Consider the following 9,205-nt stretch of genomic DNA (forward strand, 5'->3'; position numbering starts at 1 on the left):
GGCCCAGACTGGAGCCCAGGGCAAGGCCGAGAGTCGGCCTCACATTCACCTTCTCTTCATTCCTCCCTGACTGTCAGCGTCCTGAGATGGGCATGATGCTCCAAAGACCTGGGTGCACCTTGTCCAGACCCCTGACTTGGATGTCTTACAAGTGTCGAGAAGCCCAGTTAAAATTCAGAGGAGGGAAGCCACTCTCAGGACAGCTGACATTTCATTAGAGCCCGTGCTGCTGGCAGTCAAGGCCCACCTGGGTGTGGGGGAAGAGACTTGGTGCAAAGAGAAGAACCAGAAAGTACCATATGCCTGGCGTTTTCCACACCTCTTAGGCCATCCTCCTAAGAGAGGAGCTGGTCTTCAAACCTCTCACCTGGGCACAGCAAAGAGCCGCGTGAGGTAGAAGAGACGGGGGCCTGACCCAGATCTTCCTGCACCCAGGTCTCCTTCTGGTCACTTTGTGCCGTGAAGTGTTTCAGGTTTCATTCCCTCCTCTCACAGAAGCAGTGAAGCACTCAGATGGGGCCCAGACTCCGAAACTCGTCAGCCCCACCCAGACCTGGTGCCTGGCCTGTGCTGGGTCGGAGGTGCTCTGTGCTGTGCATCGTCAAGGGTACAGGTAAAGGATGTGGGCATATCAGCAGGGTTTGGATATTAACACCCAGGTGGTGTTCTTGGAAACAGTTCAAATTTTATTTAAAACTTATAAAGCATTTATCTCCTTAACAAATGCCCATGTGCACCACTGGATGACAGAGTTATAATTGAGACCAGACTTGCATGGAAGGTTCTTGGTAAAGGCTGGGTCACAGCACTCTCAATGAGTGGTGACAAGACTATTAACTGTGAGCAGGTTCTAGATCAGTGGTGTGGGATCAGCAGCACTGTTCTGAAAGCTGGGAGATGACGGAACTTATCCTAAGACTCTGTCATCAGAATTGCATCAACAAGTTCAGATATGCAAAGGACACCACACTAATGGCAGAAAGCAAAGAGGAACTAAAGAGCCTCTTGATGAATGTGAAAAAGGAGAGTAAAAAAGCTGGCTTAAAACTCAACATTCAAAAAACTTCATGGCACAAAGTGACCGGTCCCATCACTTCATGGCATGTAGAAGGGGAAAAAGTAGAAACAATAACAGATTTTATTTTCTTGGGCTCCAAAATCACTGCAGACAGTGACTGCAGCCATGAAATTAAAAGAGACTTGTTCCTTGGAAGAAAAGTTATCACAAACCTAGACAGCACATTAGCAGAGACATCACTTTGCCAACAACGGTCCATGTAGTCAAAGCTATGGTTTTTCCAGTAGTCATGTACGGATATGAGAGCTGAGCCATAAAGAAGGCTGAGGCCTGAAGAACTGATGGCTTAGAATCATGGTGCTGGAGAAGACTCTTGAGTCCCTTGGACTGTAAAGAGATTGAACCAGTCAATCCTAAAGGAGATCAACCCTGAATATTCATTGGAAGGACTGATACTGAAGCTGGAGCTCCGATACTTTGGCCACCTGATGCGAAGAGGTGATTCACTGGAAAAAGACCCTGATTCTGGGAAATGTTGAGGGCAGGAGAAGGGGATGACAGAAGATGAGATGGTTGGATGGCATCAGCAACTCAGTGGACATGAGTTGGAGCAAACCCCGGGAGATGGTGAAGGACAGGGAAGCGTGGTGTGCTGCAGTCCATGGGGTCAGAAAGAGTCGGGCACAAGTGAATGACAAGTGAATGATATAGATGAGACCAGACTAAGTCTGTATTTCCCAAGGGATGGGTCATACTTCCCCAGTACTTTGCACTCTGATGAAAGGAATACAGACTTCCTTTATTGTAGGGTTTTCTAGAAATAATCAATACTCTAATGTGTTGTGCATGGTAGACCACACAGGGAAAGAAATACTGAAGTTTTTAGTAAACTTTTTTGCCCTTGGATTTTAAGGGAGCGTCTTAGTAAGACCAACGACCCAAGGAATAAATAGAAGTAGGGAAATTGGGTTGGATGCGCTCCATGTTCTTCCTGACTTCAGAATTCTGTGCTTCTGTGAATTTTACTGAAAACCTAAGGCAAGTCTCTTTCACCCTCTTCTCATAGAATAAAAGATCTACTTCGCTCCTGCTCAAGCAGGCGAGAGACCCTTACTCAAGTGTGGAGTGTGTTTGCTGAGCTGCACAGTTGTAGAGTGCTGGTTTGTTTCTACAGAGTACTTACTGAAGAAGCAGAGCTGATGGAAACAGAAATGAGCTCTCGCCCTTTACAGCCTACCGAGATGCAAATATTCAGCTTGTTTAATTTGCAGTTTAACTCTCGCGAACACAGTCTTTCCTAAGATAATTGAGATTGAGAATGTCAGACTCATTCTGACCTAGCTCATCATCTGTTCCTAGTTAATATTTGGAGAGTTTTGTCTCCAGTTTCACTGGGGCCCTAGACCTTATCTTTCACTGAGTTTAGAGAAGAGAACCACTTAGGGTCAGCCAAGTGTTCATCTGGGTTCAAGCCAGTACACCCTAAGGAATGTGATCTCCAAGGGTTGGGGGTTCATATCCAGAAATGCTGGCTCGATAGATGATTTACCAAAGTAAACATCTCTTCTGAGCGCTTGCAAAAGACTTCTTGTCATGTCAATTGCCAGTACCAAGAATATTTGATGACCTGAAAGTCAGAGCAGATAATGTCCCCTCAGTTCAGCTCAGTTCAGTCTTTCAGTCATGTCTGACTCTTTGTGACGCCATGAATCGCAGCACGCCAGGTCTCCCTGTCCATCACCAACTCCCAGAGTTCACTCAGATTCACGTCCATCGAGTCCGTGATGCCATCCAGCCATCTCATCCTCTGTCGTCCCCTTGTCCTCCTGCCCCCAATCCTTCCCAGCATCAGAGTCTTTTCCAATGAGTCAACTCTTTGCATGAGGTGGCCAAAGTACTGGAGTTTCAGCTTCAGCATCGTTCCTTCCAAAGAAATCCCAGGGCTGATCTCCTTCAGAATGGACTGGTTGGATCTCCTTGGAGTCTCCAAGGGACTCTCAAGAGTCTTCTCCAACACCACAGTTCAAAAGCATCAATTCTTCGGTGCTCAGCCTTCTTCACAGTCCAACTCTCACATCCATACATGACCACTGGAAAAACCATAGCCTTGACTAGATGGACCTTTGTTGGCAAAGTGATGTCTCTGCTTTTCCATATGCTGTCTAGGTTGGTCATAACTTTTCTTCCAAGGAGTAAGTGTCTTTTAATTTCATGGCTGCAGTCACCATCTGCAGTGATTTTGGAGCCCCCCAAAATAAAGTCTGACACTGTTTCCACTGTTTTCCCATCTATTTCCCATGAAGGGATGGGACCAGATGCCATGATCTTTGTTTTCTGAATGTTGAGCTTTAAGCCAAGTTTTTCGCTCTCCTCTTTCACTTTCATCAAGAGGCTTTTTAGTTCCTCTTCACTTTCTGCCATAAGGGTGGCGTCATCTGCATATCTGAGGTTATTGATATTTCTCCTGGCAATCTTGATTCCAGCTTGTGTTTCTTCCAGCCCAGCGTTTCTCGTGATGTACTCTGCATATAAGTTAAATAAGCGGGGTGACAATATACAGCCTTGATGTACTCCTTTTCCTCTTTGGAAACAGTCTGTTGTTCCATGTCTAGTTCTAACTGTTGCTTCCTGACCTGCATACAGATTTCTCAAGAGGCAGGTCAGGTGGTCTGGTATTGCCATCTCTTTCAGAATTTTCCACAGTTTATTGTGATCCACACAGTCAAAGGCTTTGGCATAGTCAATAAAGCAAAAATAGATGTTTTTCTGGAACTCTCTTGCTTTTTCCATGATCCAGCGAATGTTGGCAATTTGATCTCTGGTTCCTCTGCCTTTTCTAAAACCAGCTTGAACATCAGGAAATTCATGGTTCATGTATTGCTGAAGCCTGGCCTGGAGAATTTTGAGCATTACTTTACTAGCATGTGAGATGAGTGCAATTGTGCGGTTAGCATTCTTTGGCATTGCCTTTCTTTGGGATTGGAATGAAAACTGACCTTTTCCAGTCCTGTGGCCACTGCTGAGTTTTCCAAATTTGCTGGCATATTGAGTGCAGCACTTTCACAGCATCATCTTTCAGGATTTGAAACAGCTCCACTGGAATTCCATCACCTCCACTAGCTTTGTTCGTAGTGATGCTTTCTAAGGCCCACTTGACTTCACATTCCAGGATGTCTGGCTCTAGATGAGTGATCACACCATCGTGATTATCCGGGTCGTGAAGATCCTTTTTGTACAGTTCTTCTGTGTATTCTTGCCACCTCTTCTTAATATCTTCTGCTTCTGTTAGGTCCATACCATTTCTGTCCTTTATCAAGCCCATCTTTACATGAAATGTTCCCTTAGTATCTCTAATTTTCTTTAAGAGATCTCTAGTCTTTCCCATTCTGTTGTTTTCCTCTATTTCTTTGCATTGATCTCTGAGGAAGGCTTTCTTATCTCTTCCTGCTATTCTTTGGAACTCTGCATTCAGATGCTTGTATCTTTCCTTTTCTCCTTTACTTTTCACTTCTCTTCTTTTCACAGCTATTTGTAAGGCCTCCTCAGACAGCCATTTTGCTTTTTTGCATTTCTTTTCCATGGGGATGGTCTTGATCCCTGTCTCCTGTACAATGTCATGAACCTCCGTCCATAGTTCATCAGGCACTCTTATCTATCAGATCTAGTCCCTTAAATCTATTTCTCACTTCCACTGTATAATCATAAGGGATTTGATTTAGGTCATACCTGAATGGTCTGGTGGTTTTCCCTACTTTGTTCAGTTTCATTAGGAGCCCTTGAAGGCTGGCATCCTACTGGGGACTGCCCAAATGGCCGGGGGACAGCTGGTGGCCACCTGGGGACAGCCTCGATGGAAGGGGACCAGGCCTCACTGTGTGCTCCCGGGAGGGTCCCACGCCCCTGGGGAGCACCTCCCGAGAGGAGGCCAGGGGCTGATGGCCCTGAAAGGGCCGCTGAAGGGGTACTGTGTGGTGCCCGTTGATACCAGGGAGACAGTGCAGGGGTCAGGGCTGCCTCAAGATGATCTGGAAATTCGTTTTTGTCTTACATTTATGGAAGTAAAGACCAACCAGTGGTGACAAGCAAAGCCTGGTTCTTCAGAGCTCGCTCAATGTAGCAGGGGAGTCAGCTCCCATCAGTGTGATTGGCAGAGGCTCAGAGGAGTCAGGGGGAGGGGGCTTCTTAGTGGAGAAAAGGCGTGACCCAGGCGTGTCCTGATGGAGGTTTCGGGGAAGCTGCTGCTGCTGAGTCGCTTCAGTTGTGTCCGACTCTGTCCTACCCCATAGACAGCAGCTCACCAGGCTCCCCTGTCCCTGGGATTCTCCAGGCAAGAACATTGGAGTGGGTTGCCATTTCCTTCTCGAGTGCATGAAAGAGAAAAGTGAAAGTGAAGCCGCTCAGTCGTGTCCGACTGTATGGACTGCAGCCTACCAGGCTCCTCCATTCATGGGATTCTCCAGGCAAAAGTACTGGAGTGGGGTGCCATTGCCTTCTCCGTCGGGGAAGCTGGAGGTGACTGATTAGAAACCTGGGGTCTGGTGGTTGGTCAGGAATGCATACTGGCTTTCGCTGGTTCGTCCTAAATTGGAAGCAGGGATGAAACTAGGGGAACAGTCAGTTGCTAGTCACCTTCTGACCATACGGGGCCATTTGTCAAGGAGATTGTTGCTGGAGGTGGCAGTGTGACTCCCTCTAAGCTGACGTTGAGCACACTGGCCTTTGGGAGTGGCTACTGTGGTGTTGGAGAAGACTCTTGAGAGTCCCTTGGACTGCAAGGAGATCCAACCAGTCCATTCTGAAGGAATCAGCCCTGGGATTTCTTTGGAAGGAATGATGCTAAAGCTGAAACTCCAGTACTTTGGCCACCTCATGAGAAGAGTTGACTCATTGGAAAAGACTTTGATGCTGGGAGGGATTGGGGGCAGGAGAAGAAGGGGACGACAGAGGATGAGATGGCTGGATGGCATCACGGACTCGATGGACGCGAGTCTGAGTGAACTCCAGGAGTTGGTGATGGACAGGGAGGCCTGGCGTGCTGCGGTTCATGGGGTCACAAAGAGTCAGACACGACTGAGCAACTGAAGTGAACTGAACAGTGGGTTTCAGGTCAGGGTGTCTGTATAGGGTCTGGCCACTGTCAGTTTATCCCTTCAGCCTCTCAGTTTAAATAAGAGTTTATCATACGAGTGAAATCAAGCTACCCTCAGTGAACAGTAAATTAACTGGCACTAGTTAAAGAAAAAAAATGCCTTACAGTTCTCTCAATTATATTTTAAATACTGTCCAGAAAGAAGTGCTGTCCAGAAAACACGCATCTCGCTCAGTTTTCTAATTTAATCTTGTAAAAATGGAAAGGGCACGTGCAGAAACAGTCGTAAGGGATAAACGTCGTAGGAGCCACTGGAAGTTATGTGAGAAAGATAATTAGGAAATGCTCAGCAGATCGTCATCCAGTTACAGCCACGTTTTGTCACAAACCTCAGTTTTATTTTACTGCCTTAGTTCGCCCCCCAGGAGCACACAGCGAGTTTGTCAAAGCTTTTTCGCCTTTTCTGTGGCAGACTTGGGACATTCTTATCACTGATAAAGGCAAGTTCAGGGAACTGGTGCTCACCCACAACAGGGCTAGGCTGCTGCTTGCCTGGCCACCTGCTTCTGACATGTCTGATTAAGAACTCTCCCGCCTCTAAATAGGAATACCATCCTGGGGAGTTGGCAGGGGGAGGAGTAGCAACTCTGAGAGAGCTCAGCAGCGCATAAATAGAAAGCCAGCGTGTTCTCGAAAATTCAAGGAGCATCTAATTCTCTACTGACTGACTCACCATGTAGAAGGGGTGGAAGTATAAAATGTCGACAGCTTTATCCATGCTCCTTCTTAAGCCATCCAGCCTGCCTGTGTCCGGCTGCTGGACAGACATGGTCATCTTCCCCTCTGCCCCCGCAGGTCCTCTGATGCTTGGGTGTCATCTCTGAGATTCCCTTTCTCAGAGAACCAGACTTTCAACTCAGGGTTGAGTGCACTGACCTGCTGGTAAATATCTATTAATAACAACTAGCTTTCTAGAAACAAACAAAACCCTGAATGCATGATATACCCACATAAGCATTATAAATTGCCATGATACAAAGAATGCATAGTTCACAATTACAAGCAGTAAAATATACAGCACTCTATTATAAATTCCATATGGCCATTTGGGTCTCAGAGAATGCATTTGTTGATTTTCTCCAAACGCTTATATCCGTAGCCAACCTATGATTGCAACTGACAAATTAGTGCAGTTCTGACGTGACTGTTGGTTGCGAGTGAGACAGATGTGAAGATGTACATGGCATGCATTGCCAGAACTTCACTCGGACAGTAGTGACACGAGCAGTTCCTGTGCTAAATAGGATAATGGTTTCCAAATACTGGAAGAAAATTTCCTAAATTTTTGTGCTATTTACAATGTGGTGGCAACTGACATGATACAATTTTCAAGTTAAAGTACATTATTAACATTATCTCCATGACTGAAGTCTAGAGCCTAGACTGGAAGCAATAAACAAAACCAAGGTAACTCCTGATTTATGGCTTTTTGCTGACTTTCATGATGTAAATATTCCCACCAGAGCCCATTTCAAGCCACCAACACGTCCCTGAACATGAAGTCAGAAAGAGATAAACAATGAGTAGCAGCTTAATGTTTAAAAATGACTGAGGTAAACGATCAGCTCTCAAGATTCCTAAAAATCGAAACATCAGCTGTTAAGAGCCAGCATGATCTGACTCCAGCACGTCGATGTTTGCATGCTTTGTTTTTCAGAATGCAGAGCAAGCCGGGCCTCAGATCTGACTGCAGTGTTGGGATTGGGATTGTTGAAGCTAAGGGGGCTAAGTGCTTCACCTGAAGTTACTCAGGTGAAGAGGTCAAGACATAGATATGTAAAACTTTTTCTATGGATTCAGCACCTATAAACAAAGTGCCTGCTCCATGCCAGATTCCTGTTGAGACAGGTCATCCCAGGATGGATAAAATTGTCCCAGCCCTGCCTCATAGAGTGTACGGTCCCAGCTGGTCACGTCCCCTAGGCTTTGCTAAATCCCTTTCCCAGGTCAGCTCTGGAGAAGGCAGTGGCAACCCACTCCAGTACTCTTGCCTGGAAAATCCCATGGACAGAGGAGCCTGGTAGGCTGCAGTCCATGGGGTCTCAAAGACTTGGACACGACTGAGCGACTTCACTTTGACTTTTCACTTTCATGCACTGGAGGAGGAAATGGCAACCCACTCAGTGTTCTTGCCTGGAGAATCCCAAGGACAGGGGAGCCTGGTGGGCTGCCGTCTATGGGGTCACACAGAGTCGGACACAACTGAAGCGACTTAACAGTGGCGGCAGCAGGTCAGCTCATCCTGTCCACTCAAGGCCCAGGGCAAGTGAAACAAGGCAGGACCCCGTGGTCCTTGCCCCCACCACACCATGTGCTCTGCCTGCCTTTTCTCTTTGGAAAGCTTTAGTCAAAGAATAAGTTTATTCAGAGAAGTGAGAAATGTGGAAAGAAAGGAGACTAAATTATAATAATGTAGTCATTAAGCTTAGTCAAGTATATTTAGTTTTTTCTCAAGGGCTATAGATATTATTCTGAGCCATATCCTGTGAGCTATCTCACAGATACAAAACACTAGGCGGAGAAAACTCCATGATGATCAGACTGCACTCAGGAGATGAGCTGCCACAATTCCAAGAACTGGCCTCAGAGAAATGGGAACAAATGGACCCTGGAAATGAAGATTAACTGTACCTAAAACAACCAAGATGACGCCTGTCAGACCACCAATGACCAGTTTGAAGATGACTGTCAGAGCTGACTGTGCTGTTACGGCATGTAGCCCCCTCCCCACTTCTGCCAATAAAAGCTCTTGCCCTACTGGTTGCCGGGGTGGTGGTGGTGGGGAAGTTGGGTGGGGAGTTGGCCTCTGGAAAGATGTCCTCCCCCTGCCACCAGTTGCTATCATCTAAAATAAAACAAACTTCCTTTCCACCAGCCTGGCCTGTTTATTGGCTCTTGAACGGCAAGCTGAGTCCCACACCCCTTTAGGTAACAGAAGCGGACCCCGTTGTGCCGCGGAGGAGCCTGCCTGGCCCACCCCTGTCCTTTGGGTCCTATCCATCTCTCCTCCCACTACTCCACCTCTGCAGCCTTGACCC

Source organism: Budorcas taxicolor, chromosome 9 (assembly GCF_023091745.1).
Source record: "Budorcas taxicolor isolate Tak-1 chromosome 9, Takin1.1, whole genome shotgun sequence".
Taxonomy (NCBI): domain Eukaryota; kingdom Metazoa; phylum Chordata; class Mammalia; order Artiodactyla; family Bovidae; genus Budorcas; species Budorcas taxicolor.